This window comes from Phyllostomus discolor, chromosome 4 (assembly GCF_004126475.2).
Source record: "Phyllostomus discolor isolate MPI-MPIP mPhyDis1 chromosome 4, mPhyDis1.pri.v3, whole genome shotgun sequence".
NCBI classification, from domain to species: domain Eukaryota; kingdom Metazoa; phylum Chordata; class Mammalia; order Chiroptera; family Phyllostomidae; genus Phyllostomus; species Phyllostomus discolor.
In genome coordinates, this window is record NC_040906.2 from 95,431,075 (window position 1) to 95,447,041 (window position 15,967).

Here is a 15,967-nt window from a genome sequence, read left to right on the forward strand (position 1 = left end):
CCAATTACAGTTAGTATACACACACACACCCCCTAAGAGGCAGACCTTGCAAAATTCAATGTTATGCCCTGGAAAAGAGTGGGATAGACAGAAAGACAGAGCTGTAGAAATACAGGATGCATCAAAATAAAGGAAAGAATTTTGTTTGGGGCTTTTTTGTTTTCTTTTTGAAAAGGCAGACTCTCCCACACAATGTCCTCTCACCCAAGGCCACTCTGGTGTTCCCTATCACCTGGCCCCCTCACCAAGCTATAGAGTCCTGGAGCAGACCACCAGTGTTAGCCCCTCCCTTTCAAGTAAATGAGCAAGACAGAAACACCCTTCATGTTATTACCTGGACAAAATCCAGGCTTTGTCTGCAGTCCCCAGGCTCTTTGAATAATAAAAACACTTCCCAGGCTTTAGGCCAGCTCCCTACCAAATTCCTTGTTTAAATAGTTATGGCTCCCCACCTCCACCCAGAGAGATGCCATGCCTCTATAGAAATGATTGGCATTTTTAATCCAGTAACCAATCAAGACAAATCATTACAAAAACTTGAACAGAGCAGTGTACCACAAAAGCCATTCAGCTGCTTTCCTATCATTTAGCATTAACACGATTTACTCATTTTGCATGTTTGAAGATGTATTTTATTCAAATTTGGTATGTTCTATCCTTATTAGACCTTGAAGAATTTCAGTAATAGGAAAGGCTTCTGCACATAGTGTTTTTCTTGGTTGTGGAATTTTACATTTCCATCCCCCCATTGTGTCCTTCCTCTCTACATCTCAGTTCCTTGATTCCCACTCCCATCTCTCCATAACATTGATGATTCCTGGTCAACCATGGATATCCCAAAGTGGATCACAATGTAGCTTAGGTAGGAAGTAAATTGTAGGAAAGAAACAGTGTCAGACCAGTGGTCACTAGAAAAGGTCTGGTTCCAGGGCTACTAACAACCCTGTCTGTGGCTTTAGGCCAGTTAACTGACCTTTCCAAGTAGAAGGTTTCTCATCAGGCAAATCACCATTACACAATGCCACTCTACTTCCTTTGCTCTGAGGAACACAAAGTGATTCTCAACTGGGCAATACTGAGTCCATACAGGGCATTTGGAAAAGTATTCAAGCACTTTTTGGGTTATCACAACATCCAGGGAGCGTTACTGATATTTTAGTGTGAGGGGACCAAGAATACAATGTTTGCCACAGTCTTATGTAATGAATAATTTCCCCACAAACTTTGGTAACAGTGAGCCTCTAAAAATCCCTGTTGGAGCACCAAAAGGCAAAAACTGACAAAAAGCTTTACAAATTTAATATGTTAGCACTAAGTGGTTAAGTTCTTGTTTTACTTTATTCAAAGGCATTTTATAACTGAAAAACTGTGTGTGTGTGAATACACTTAGATGAAAACAAGCACTCACCAAATTGAGAGTCTGGCAAGCCAGATGCTAATTCTAGCTCTACCACTGACCCACTGTGTGACCCTGAGAAGTACTCCCATGAGTCCCACAGTCTCCTGACCCCCACTTGGAATGTTTATTCTGGTTAATTTCTAAGGTACCATGAAGCTCAATATTTCCTTGCCTCTAAGTCCCATGAAAACCTCATTATCCTTTCTCTACTTTAATAAGCAAATGTGAGCAATGTAGACAGATTAAATAAAGGAGTTAAAGATTGGTGGGGGTTACCCTAGGTTTTTCCTATGAAGGTCAAGTCCAGTGAAATGACAGCAGTGATGGAGAGACATCACCAGGAGGTAATGAAAGCAAATGGCAAGGTTGCTGTATGCTTCTGCTAGTGGTGTTTCCTTAACTCAGGAGCAGAGGTATGAAAAGGCTAAGACATATCATCTTCTCTGAGCAAAATATCTGGAGCCTGAGCAAGGACGTAACTGGTTGGAAAGGAAATTTGCATGCAGCTGTTAATGTATTCTATGAACATTTATGAGGCCCACACTGTGAGGTAAGCACTGGGGTAGGAAGAGTAATAGAAAGCAAAGGCTCTACCCACAGCCCTCAAAGTGTTCACAAATAGTTAGAAGGAAACAAACTATATTGAAAAACATGACAAATGCATACAAAGTAAACTGAATACATAGAACAGAGGAGCCTTACCTAAGAAAATTGACCTTCACAGGCTCTTGGTGGACATGGGGTCACCTGGCAGGGAGTTGGAGTGGGTGGTGGAGAGAATGGTGGGAACACCCTTTCAGGCAAGTGTGACAACACAAAGAGAGAGAGCAAGGCATGTAGGGGGAAGACAAGTAAGTTAGTTTGTCTTGCGAGCAGAGTGAGTGTTAAAAAAAATACAAGAGATGCCCTGGCTGGGTAGCTCAGTTACTTGCAGCAAATCGCCAAGATTGCTGGTTCAACCCCTGGTCAAGGCACATAAAGGAATCAACCAATGAATGCACAAATAAGTGGAACAACAAATCTCTCTCTTTCTCTCCCTCTCTCTCTGCCCCCATCCCTTCCTCTCTCTCAAAAATCATAAAAAGAAATACAAAGAATAAGACCAGAGGAATAAGCATGGTTCAGCTGTTCAACTATGTGGTTTAGACATTATGTGGTGAACCACATGGATGATTAAGGAAATTTCTAGTAGGGGCATGACATAAGCACATTGCAGTTGGTGAAATGTGGAAACAAACGTTAAGAAAATTAAGTCTATAGAAGGAGACAAAACTTTTCTGTAAACCTAAAACCATAAGTTGCTGTGAGAAAAGGAAAGGGTGAGTATACACAAGAAGAATCAAAAAATAATAAGGATTCAAAATGAAATTAGCACAAAAACTTTCACTTAGGTTCCAGTGAAATACAAGTGATAGAAAACCAAACAAAAGAGAATATGTGGGAGACCACCTGCAAACAAGGCAGGTTTAACAAATTTTGAAAGGGCAAAGAATGGAAAACTTTGAATGGGTAGAATGTAGCTAGAAGCCCAGAAAAAGCAGGAAGAGGCTGTCACCAAGAGAAAGGGCCCAACTGCCCCCCAAAAAGCCCATGGAAATTCCAGATGCTGGATTTGTCTTGAATTCATCCTTGAAACCTTTGCAAGGACATTGGAGAAAGGGAATGAAAAAGAGTGCCTAAAGAGGAGGCCTGACTGAACCTCTACCTACCAGCCACTGTATTAGTCAGTAGTCCTTGTTTTCTATCCCCCTGCATAGGTGTGTGTATGTGCATGTAGGAATGCAAACACACACACACACACACACACTGCCCCAGTTGCCTTCGTACCTAACATTATATTACTAGGAGAAACACCTACTACCATTAAACTGACAAAAGAACTCTTTCCCCCGAAAAACAGAATGAACTACTCAAAGGGAAATTGGGTAGCTAGGGTAGATTCCATAATGTAACAGGGTGCAGCCAAGAGAGGTACCAAATAGGGATTTGTAATGAGGTCCAGAACTCGGTGTCCAGTAAATATTAGAAATATATATATATATATATGATGTCCTCACCCCCACAAATCTGAGCTGGAGGATGGGAAGCATGGAGCAGAGCCTTTGAGAGTTGTTTTGAATAGCAACAGTTTTGCAGATAACCTCTAGTATGGTCATTTAACATATCTATAATCTTTAACTGGTTTTATAGATATGTGAAACAGGTGTGGCCATGCTTTGAGCCAGAAGGATGGGAGTGACTTCAACCCATGATGTAACTGAGGGACAAGTCCCCCTGGTTATAGAGCCTGCATAAGAGCTTGGAGATGATTGGCTCCACACCACAGGGCCACATCTGCCAGAACTTACTATGGCAGCCCAGTAAAGCTGGAAAAATATGGGAATGCTGGCAGCTGTGGCCAACTGTGGGAGGAGTCAGAAATGATGCTGCAGAGAAAGACTGGCACTGGGATTTAAACCCAGGTGTTGCAGCCCTGTGGCACCTTTTTGGAATCATGCAGCTTGGGCAGAGAAGAACCATGGACTTCAATTTCTTTTTTCTGAGATAGAGTACCCTGGAGTGGATAGAGAGGGAGGGAAGGATTGTGCATTTGTGGGTATTCTAAAGGACTTGGCAATCTCAATGAAGACATTAAGTCATTATTCTTAAGTTTGTATAACTCTTTAAATAAATAATCCCTTTCCTTTTTACCAATCTCTGGCATTGAGAGATGTCTTTCCCCGGCAGGGGGCAAGGTGAACCTAGTATGGGGTGGGGGATCCCTAGAGTACAAGGGTAGGTCCATTCAGTAATAGCATATCATTCACCATCCCCTGGGTCTGTTTTGTAAAAAAAAAACAAACCCAGAGTATAACTCTCCCTTTTTTGTACTTGAAGGGCCCTAGTATAAAAACCAGTTTTTATTTATTTTATTTTGTTGTTGTTGTTTCACTTATTTTTTAAAATATTTTTTATTGTTATTCAACTACAGTTGTCTCTATTTTCACCCCACCACTTCCCCCACCCCAGCCATCCCCACCTCCCACCCTCAAACCAACCCCACTTTGGTTTTGTCCATGTGTCCTTTATGGATGTTCCTGAAAACCCTTCCCTCTTTCCCCCCCAATACCCCCTCTCGCCTCCCCTTTGGTTATTGTCAGTTTGTTCTTAATTTCAATATCTCTGGTTATATTTTGTTTGCTTGTTTGTTTTGTTGATTAGGTTCCACTTATAGGTGAGATCATATGGTATTTGTCTTTCACTGCCTAGCTTATTTCACTTAGCATAATGCTTGCCAGTTCCAGCCATACTGCTGCAAAGGGTAGGAGCTCCTTTCTGCTGCATAGAATTCCATTGTGTAAATGTACCATAGTTTTTTGATCCATTCATTTACTGATGGTCACTTAGGTTGCTTCCAGTACTTGTCTATTGTAAATTGTGCTGCTATGAACATTGAGGTGCATAGGTTCTTTTAGATTGGTGTTTCAGGATTCTTAGGGTATGATCATAGCAGTGGAATTGCCGGGTCAAAAGGCAGTTCCATCGTTACTTTTCTGAGGAAATTCCATACTGTTTTACATAGTGGTTGTATCAGTCTGCATTCCTACCAACAGTACATTAGGGTTCGCTTTTCTTCACAACATTGTCAGCACTTGTTGTTTGTTGATTTGTTTATGGTGGCCATTCTGACAGGTGTGAAGTGGTATCTCATTATGGGTCTAATTCGCATCTCTCTGATAGCTAGTGATGCTGAGCATCTTTTCATATATTCCTGAGCCCTTTTTATGTCCTCCTTGAAGAAGTGTCTGTTTAAGTCCTTTGTACATTTTTAATTGTTTTTTTTTTGTCTTCCTAGAGTGGAGTCATGTGAGTTCTTTATGTATTTTGGAGATCAAACCCTTGTCTGAGGTATCATTAGCAAATATTGTTTTCCCATACAGTTGGTTCTCTTTTCCTTTTAAAGCATGCAGAAGTTTTTTACTCTGATGAGATCCCATTTGTTTATTCTTTCCTTTATGTCCCTTGCTCTAGGGCAGGGGTGTGAAACTCATTTTTACCAGGGGCCACATCAGCATCATATTTGCCTTCAAAGGGCTAAATGTAATTTTAGGACTATATACATGTTTTTACCCCTTAACAGTTAAATGAGAGCTCAGCACTGCCACTGGGTAGAAACAAGGTGCTGGGCCAGATGAAACAAGGTGGAGGACTGGATTCAGCCCATAGGCCTTGTGTTTGCCACCTATGTTCTAGGAGACACATCAGTGAAAATATTGCTGCATGGAATATCTGAGATTTTCTTGCTTATGTTCTCCTCTAGGACTTTCATGGTGTCACAACTTATATTTAAGTTTGTTATCCACTTTGAATTTATTTTTGTGTATGGTATAAGTTGGTGTTCTAGTTTCATTTTTTTGCATGTAGCTGTCCAGCTTTCCCAAAACCATTTGTTTTTTCTTGTCTTTGTTTTATTTTAATTGTTGTTCAAGTACAATTTTCTATTTTTTACTCCCATCCCAGCCCACACACCCAGTCTTCCCCACCTACCTCCCATTTCCACCCGCCCCTAATTTTTGTTTACGTGTCCTTTATATTTGTTCCTGTAAACCCTTCCCCTTTTCCCCTGAAATTCCCCTGAAATTCCCTCCCCTCTCCTCTCTGGACACTGCCAGCCTGTTCTCTATTTCGGTGTCTTTAGTTATATTTTGCTTGTTTCTTTGTTTTGTTGTTTAGGTTCCTGTCAAAGGTGAGATCATATGGTATTTGTCTTTCACTGCCTGGCTTATTTCACTTAGCATAATGCTTTCCAGTTCCATCCATACTATTGCAAAGGGTAGGAGCTCCTTTTTTCTGCAGCATAGAATTCCATGTGTAAATGTACCATAGTTTTTTGATCCATTCATTTACTAATGGGCACCTAGGTTGCTCCCAACACTTGGCTATTGTAAATTGTGCTGCTATGAACACTGGAGTGCATAAATTCTTTTGGATTGATGCCAAAACCATTTGTTGAACAGACTATTTTTACTCCATTTTATGCTTCTCTCCCCTTTGTTGAATATTAATTGACCATAGAGACTTGGGTTTATTTCCAGGTACTCTAATCTGTTCCATTGGTCTATGTGTCTGTTCTTATGCTGGTACCAGGCTATTTTGATTACAGTGGCCTTATGATACAGTTTGATATCAGGTATTGTGATCCCTCCTACTTTGTTCTTTCTCAAAATTGCTGTGGCTATTCAGGGTCGTTTATGGTTCCAGATGAATTTTTGAAATGTTTGTTTTATATCTGAAATATGTCATTGGTACTTTAATAGGGTGTGTTGAATCTGTAAATTGCTTTGTGTAGTATGGACATTTAGATGATATTAATTCTTCCAGTCTATGAACATGGTATGTGTTCACTTGTCTATGAACATGTTCATGTTCACTTCATTTGTTTGAGTCTTCCTTAATTTCTTTCTTCAGTGTTGTGTAGTTTTCTGAATACAGGTCTTTTACCTTCTTGGTTAGGTTTATTCCTAAGTACTTTATTTTTCTTGTTGCATATCAAATGGGATTTTTTTTCCTGATTTCTGGTATTTCATTGTTGGTGTACAAAAATGCCTTTGATTTCTGAATATTGACTTTGCATCCTGCTGTTTTGCCAAATTCACTTATTAGGTTGAGTAGTTTTTGGTGAAGTCTATAGGATTTTCTATGTACGGTATCATGTTACCTGCAAACAATGACAATTTTGCTTCCTCCTTTCCAATTTGGAGGCCTTTTATTTCTTTTTTTTGTCTGATTTCTGTGTCTACGACTTCCAATACTATGTTGACTACCAGTGCTGAAAGTGATCATCCTTGTCTGGTTCTTGATCTTAGTGGGAAAGCTTTTAGTTTTTGCTCATTGAGTATGATATTGGCTCTACATCTATTGTATATGGTCTTCATTATGCTGAGGAATGTTCTCTCTATTCCTACTTTGCTGAGTGTTAAAAACCAGCTTTTAACAAGTACCCTTGTAGTAAAGATGTACCAGGTAAGGGAGACCATTTGACTCAGTTCCATCTAACAACATAGAAAAGGAAATCTAATGGGGTTCTCCTAAACAATAATAAAGTTCCTAATAAAAGTCTCAGATGCAAGACAAGCCTTTGTTTTCCTTCCTCTCTGGAACATACCTGTGATCATGGAGAAGGAGCAGCCCTCTAGTGACCATAAGGTAGCAAGCAAAGTGAGGAAATAAAAATGAATAAAACTTAGCAAAATTGGAAAGTAGAAAAATATGGAATAATTTTTTAACTTGTTTATCTGCTAAATGGCACCTAGAACATCCTATGTTCGGTCTTATTTTGAAGTAAGATAATAAATACCTAAATTGTTGAGGCCACTTTGGTTGGGTTTTCTATTATTTATAAACTTATCCTAACCAATACATAGAGCTAACATCAGACCTAAAATGAATGTTCTTTAGTAAGTGACACTGTGTAGAGACAGAAGACACAGATTTAGCTTTTTTGCACTATTTTTAAAACATACACGTTTTACTCTGATAAAAGACCTATTCATTTTGTTAAATACATTGATTTTCTTAAACACTGGACTTTTAAATTACTTCATTTTTAACTGTTTGGTGATCTTTTGTATTGAAACAGAAGGCAGATATTTGTCCATAAGATTTAATCACAGATCTCATGTGCTTGTGACTCCCAGCTGAAGGATGTTGCAGCTGTATGATCAGTCTCTCTCCTTATCTAGTTACAACAAATGCAGGAAATTTAACATTCAAATCACTGACTATGAGTTGTTTCACTCATGAAAGATTTGTGACCTTAAGATGTTATTTTTACACAGAGATGGGAAATAAAGGTATGTAAGCACTAAGAATGGCTGTCAAACTCCATGTGTACAAGGATCTTCCAGGAGCTCACTAAAGCTAAAAATGCAGGGTTCTGAGGCCCAATTTTGAAGATTCTGTTTCAGAAGGAATATGCATTTTTATTAAGTCCCCAAATAATTCAGAGGCAGGTGTCTTATGAACTAACTAAACACCACCTGGTTTGACATACACCATGCTAAAAGGTGGGAGAAGCAGTTGCCCTCATGTAGACTTGATTGACCATTCTCCCACCCACCCAGCAATCTATTCATCTATGCATGCAACAAGTGTTTGATGAGCACATACAGCATGCTTATCACTGAATACACAAACCTGAATAAGACAAGAGTCTTGTCCCAGAGACATAAAGTACAATTGGAAGGAAAACATGTTAACAGAATTCCCCCTAGATTTTTTTTTAATTTTAGTTTTATTAAGATATAATTGACAAATAAAATTGTGATATTTAAATTGTATATCATGATGATTTGGTGTAGATAAACAGGGTTAAACAAAAGTAGGTTCATAGTTGTATGTGAAACAGAGCTTATTCTTGTTTAATAATTATTGTATTATTTTCCATATGAACAACTGTAAACATACTTTTGCTCCACCCTGTGAACTATGAAAGGATTCCTCCATCTAGTGAATTACCATATCCATCACCTTACTTTTTATTTAGTTAGTTAGGAGAGAACATTTAAGTTTATTATCTTAACAAATTTCAATTATGCAATACAGTGTTATCAACTGTAGTTGTCATGCTATGCATTAGATTCTCAGAACTTATTTATCTTATACCTGAAAGTTTGTACCATTTTACAAACCCCTCCCTCTTTACACTACTTCCCAGCCCCTGGAAATCAATTTTCTAATCTCTTTTTCTGAGTTTGACTTTTTTTTAAGTTTCACATATATCTAATGTCAAGCAGTATTTGTCATTCTCTGTCTGGCTTATTTCATTTAGTATAATGCCCTCATGGCCCACCCACATTGTCACAAACATCAAGATTTCCTTCTTTTCTCATGACTGAATAACATCCCATTTCGTGTGTGTGTGTGTGTATGTGTGAGAGAGAGTGTATGTATACACTCACACACACATTGATCTATTCTTCTTTATTCATTCATCTCTGATAGACTTTTGGGGTTTTTTTCCAAATCTGAGCTATAGTAAATGAAACTGCAATTAACATGGTGCCACAGATATCTCTTCAATATCCTGTTTTCATTTCTTTTAAATAAATACCCCAAAATGGAATTGGTGGATCATATAGTGGTTCTGTTTTAATTTTTTGAGGTACTTCTATACCATTTTCCATAGTGACTGCACCAATTTACATATCCACCAACACTGCACAATGGTTCTCTTTTCTCCACATCCTCACCATCACCTCTTGTCTCTTGTCTTGAAAATGAATGTTTCAACATTTTGGAAACAGAAAAAAATTGCTATTCAGAGCAGAACACCTCAAAGATAGCACTTCAGAAATATTTCTTCGAATACTAGAGACACTGAAATCAAGAAGAACCATGAAAAAAGCCTGGATCTGGTCCCTTCCAGTGGAAAGGATCCTGCCTCTTGAGCTTTACCAGTTATTTATCCTACATAAACACAACTTTTTCTAGGGTTATAACAACTAAGGTCACTTTGCTTTGTATAATTTATATGCATAACCATTTTGCTTGAGACTAGATAATGTCTAGACATAAGCAATAAGCAAGCGGTTTACTTTTAATAAATTCCAGTGATTTGGCATGTTAAACATCTCAGAGATTCAAATCACACAATCTTTGCTACAAAGCTATTATGACAACCCAAGATTCTGAATAAGAGCTACTTGGGATTCTTTATATCATGTGTATGGGCTGAGTCAGTTTGAAATGTTTTAAACTTAGCAAGACATCCAGATATTCTAATATAATGCTGACAATCAGACATGTTGGCATTATGCAGCAAAAGCCTTGGTTTTTTCATAAGCAGAAACCAACTTTATATTTGGTTCTAGACAGAAACATAAGCTCCTGGTTACACTTCAAAATTAATTTCCCTTTTAATTCTCTGACCCAAGTTTCACATTTAAGAATTTATTCATCCCATGCTTTTCATAAATCAGATCCACAAAGCAATAAACAAAGTTCTGAGGTTGATGCATCATGGCTTTAATTAAAACCACCTTTCTTAGTACACGTCAAGTCTGGCCCTGTGAAGTAAGCAGTTTGAAATGTACTTCCTAAATTTAAGAAAGGGCCCTCTGAACTACAAGAACAACACTACTAGTTCTTTATAATGCATGGCTTTTTTTCAAGCGTTAAATATTTTATTGACTGAAAACTCCATTCCAAACACTTTACTCATTTCATTATTCCCATTATTCCACCTGCATTGTAAGAGATTTAAAATGTCAAAAACTACACATTATTATAGGTAACTCTTAAAAATTATGGAAACTGACTAGTGCAAAGTAAATGTGGCATCATCTTCTTATATTATTCTTTGTTATGGTAGAACCTATCAAACCAGATCCACCCCCATTCACTCACACCATCACGTTAGAAAGTAACATCCAATAGACAATACCAATCTCATTGCTATCCTCCAACAGTAGTATGATAAAGAAGTTTTGTTTTTCAGGTTCTGACCCAGTTCTACTAGGTCACACTTTTCTTATCTTTTCATTTCTGGAAAATATATGCACAATATCCCTTTAAAATAAGCTTTAAGACGAGAGTGAGTTTCTGAGTATGAAAATACTATTACTTAAAAGATAATTATTTTAAAAGAAAATATTAGACTGATGAATTACCACATCAAATTAAGTATAGTATCTAATTAACCACAAGTCATACAAAAAGAATAGTGGTTGCATTTGGGCTAGTGAGAAATGTCTTGCTTTTCCTGGGAATGACATTGAAAAGAATAATAGTTAAAATAGTTTCCAAAGTATTTGTTCCTCTAAGTCTGTTTGAGGCAACAGCTTAAAGAGTCAGGTCAGGGGGCTAAAATGGGGCAGGGAAATCATTACTCTTGAAGTTGCTCAACAATCAACATTTCTTAAACTAATCTCTCTGCAATATTAATCCTGATATATTCAGTGATTTCAAAAAGTTCTCTGGGAGGGGGGACTGGATTGGGAGTAAAAAGGAGAAAACTGTATTTGAACAATGATTAAAATAAAAAAAAAATAATAATAAAAAGCTCTCTGACAAAAGATAATTGAGGGGCTTTGTATTTCACTCTCCTCTCTAAGATTTCCAATGAACCTCAGCATCACGAAGGTTTAGAAGTCCTGTTATAGAGAGCCTTTAAATTTTGCTTAAACCACAGTTCCCTGGAACTATGTTACCAGGTAGCATGTTAGTTCATGGAGTCTGGAGGGTTAAAGCCTTGGGAAAGTGTTTTGATTTCTACCCAGATGCCCTGAACATCTGGAAAATGAGCTGAATTCTTCACTTTTGTATGATATTTAATTCTTGTGCAAACTAGTCAAAGCAATGCTAAAAATAAACAGTAAGACCTATATATGTTAGCATTGGTAAAATGTCCTAGTATATTGTTCTATGGCAAAAGAGTATTGATTTTTATGAAATTCCTGTGAAAGGAAAACAAAATATTGTTTTCCAAGTGCAAGTATTTCCTATTACTTTTTCATGCACTCTCCAATATTTTACCTATTACCTGCCCCACCACTCTTCTTTCCGGGAATTCTCAGACAGTTGACAGCTTAGAGAGGGCAGCAGTGTAAATCTTACTAAAACAAAGTGGGAGTAAAACCTCGCAAGAAGCAATTCATTGCTGCAAGAGAAGTTTCGTGTTCAGTGGAAGGAGACCAGAATAACTGATGTGGGAGCCCAAAGGATTTCCAAACTGCTTAACATTCTTTTTCGGTGTGATCAGAACAGTTTTCTACAGTATCTAAGCTTTTAAACCCAAATATAGTTTTCAAGATCAAGCAAGAAAAAGATGCTTTTCAGCCAAAAAAAAAACATTAAAATTTTACAAATTTCCTCAAACTAAATCAGTGCTGTCGTCAATCCTACAAAACTAATTCAGTCATTTGGAGTCGCACTTCCTGCCACACAGTTTCAGTCAGGATGTTGACAAAAGGATACCAGGATGGGAATATTCACGGGCTCAGAAACGGAAAAAATCTGTCCTAAATTCATTGCTGCCTCTAAGTTGCTTTGTCTTGATGCAATCATTATACCTCTTAGGTCTTAATTTCCTCATCTTTAAGAAGGGTGTGAGGAAATTGCTATCAAATGATTACACTCTCATTATGGAATAAATGCATTCTTAACTGTCTTGAATGTAATCATTTTGTAGGGTAGATAAATTTATACTCTTTATTAGATCTAGAAAAAGTGTAGCTGGATTCCTACAGCAAGTCATAGCATACCAAGAACATCCAAGAATTTAAACCCCATGATTGTCTCTATGCTAAGTTCCACTTAAACCTACGTATACCAGTTGTGTTTATGACAACAATTATAGCCTTTAATTTTCACTTTACACTAGTAAGTAGAAAAACACTTTTTCTCAAAGGCTAAGTTAAATGCTTATAAATCCCCACAGTAAAATAAAGATGAGATCCTAAAACTATTGTTGAAATAAGTATAAGAACTGGAAAAGTTTTGGTATAAAACATATTAAAAATTCAGAAGAATACTGAAATATCTTCAAGTTCTAAATTTACTTTCTTAATTTCTATTTGAAATAGTTGGACTTATAAAAAGTTGCAAAAATAGTAGAGTATTCCTGATTTCCCTTCACTCAGCTCCCCAATAATAACTTACATTGTAGTTATTATTTGACAATGTAGTACATTGTCAAAACCAGAAAATTTGTATTGGTATATTATTAACTTTAGATCCACTCTATAATCCAAATTCTAAATAATGAAGGATGCATTATGGATATTTTAAATGCAATAAAGGTGAAATGGAATTCCAACCCACAAGTTCCTGACCATATAGTTAATTGATTATTCATATGTCAAATAAAAATGTAAGAGCTGAAAGTTTTATAACAAGGGATAGGTAACTTTCACATTAAAAAAAGGCACGATATCTATTTATTCAGCACTATCAGGGAGAATTTATAGAGTAGTCTACTTGACTTGTGACATATGGAAAGAAGAGAAACAACAAATACTTAATAAAGATAATGTGTTTGAAAGTGAAATTATTGATGATGCAGAGATTCTGCTATACATGACAGAAACAAATGGATCTAAAGATAAGGGAGATGGAAGAGGGTAAGAGATATGGGATAAATGTAACAGCAAAAAAATGTTAATACAGTAAATAAAGATACCCAGGAATTAGTTTTTTATATTGAACAACCTGAGTTGATGTTGATGTCACCATACTTTTTAAGTATTAGACCACACTATGTATAAAAACTAGGTTACTTCTTTTAAGCAATGTAAAATTCTGTATTTTATCATATTAACACTTTTTTACACACATGTATTTATTATAAAATTGTGTGTATACTTATATCTATAAATAATTTTTATATTTTCTCTCTTTTGAACTACGACTACCAGTCCCAATTGTATTAGATAAGATAGGGTCTACTATTCTCTAATATTATAGTGTAGACTTTTCTCTGTGGGACCTAGGGAATAAAGAAGAGAAGAAAACAGAGTATTTTATCTGAGAATTTATCAGAAGAAACCATGCTAAAAATCTGAGTCAGGAAAAGCAAAATCATCTACTTTGGACTTATGTATACCAATTAATAGCAACCTAGAGAGAGTCCTCCCATAGAATTTAGTGGCATTTCCTTAGTTGAAAAAGACTACTTGGAAAAGAAAAAAAAATCAGTTTGGGGAAGCTGGGATTTAACTGTGAATAGGGTGATATATCAAAGAACAAGTTTTTCTAGTCTTAGAAAAACATGATGGCTCCCACAGGTCTCATCTGTAAAATAGACAGAAGCTTAGGTGGGAAGAGTACAAAAAGCATCCCTGGCATTATCCCTGATAATCTGATTATCTTGACATAAAGAACTCTTTGTTGCTTTTACTGAAAATAGTTCTTTGGAAATAATATTGTTATTTTCTCACTTAAATGTCACTAAAGTTGTTTTGGAAATACTAGTCTATCTAAACTGAGCTAAAAAGAAAATAGCAAAAAAAAGTTTTTATTCAAGAGAGATCATCTTACAGGTTGAGTTGTGTCCCCTTGAAAGATATGTTGAAGTCCTAATCCCCAGTATTTATGAGTGTGACTCTATTTGGAAGTAGCACCTTTGCAGATGTAATCAAGTTAAGATAAGGTCATTAGGATGGGCCCTAATTCAATATGATGGTATCCTAATAAGAAAAAAAATACCATGTGAAGTGAGAGACACACAGAAAGGTCATCATGCAGACAAAGGCAGAGACTGACATGATGCTGTCACAAGCCAAGGAATACCTGGGGCCACCCAAAGCTAGAAGAGACAAGGAAAGATCTTTCCCTAAAGGCTTCAAACAGAACAGTTGCTGACAACTTGATTTTTGACTTCTAGCCTCCAGGTCTGTGAGACAGTAAGTTTCTGTTGTTTTAAGCCACCCAGTGTGTGGTACAGTAATCACCCCTTTATCCACAGGAATACATTCCAAGACCCCCAATGGGTGCCTACAAATGTAAATAGTAATAAACTTTATATATGTAAATTGTTATTTTTTTCTACTCATACATACCTACGATTAAGTTTAATTTATACATTAGCCAAGTAAGAGATTGACCATAATAACTAATAAAATAATAGAGCAATTATAACAATATACTGTAATAAAAATGAGAATGTGGTCTCTCTCTCTCAAAAATACCTTACTGTACTGTACTCACCTTTCTTGTGATGATGTGAGATGACAAAATGCCTACATGATGAGATGAAGAGAGGTGAATGACATAGGCATCATGATGTAGTGTTATGCTACTAACAACCTCCCGAGCAAACATAGATAGCACTTTACAGCTTCTTCTTGGCATGTCCAAATGGCTAGCATCATTACTCATGCACTTGGGGGCCATGATTAAGTAAAATAAAGCTTGATTTAACACAAGCACTCCCATGCCACAACTGTTGCTTTCATAACTCAAATGATTTCAAAGTGACTTATGGGTAGGGGGCATGTATAGTGTGGAGAGGCTAGACAAAGGGATAATTCATGTTCTGGGTGGGATGAAGTGAGATTTCATCACACAACTCGAAACAACACACAATTCAAAATGTATGAATTGTTTATTTCCACATTTAGCATTTTAAGACCACAGCTGATCTCAGGTCATTAAAACTGCAGAAAGTGAAACCATGGAAAAGAGGGAGCTATTGTACAATTGACCCTTGAACAACTAGGAGGTTAGTGGTGCTGACCCCCATGTAACTGAAAATCATACTACTTAAGTTGGCCCTCCACATGCACAGACTCCCAACCACAGACTGAAAATACAGTTGCTGCCCTGGCTGGTGTGGCCCAGTGGATTGAGCACAGGTCTGCAAACCAAAGGGTTGCTAGTTTGATTCCTAGTCAGGGCATATGCCTGGGTTGTGGGCCAGGTCCCTGGTAGGAGGTGTGCAAGAGGCAAATCACACATTAATGCTTCCCTCCCTCTCTTTTTCCCTCCTTTCTCCTCTCTAAAAATAAATAAAATCTTCTAAAAAAAAATACGGTGCTATATACTCAGTGTATAGGTGGACTTGTGCAACTGAAACCTGTGTTGTTCAAG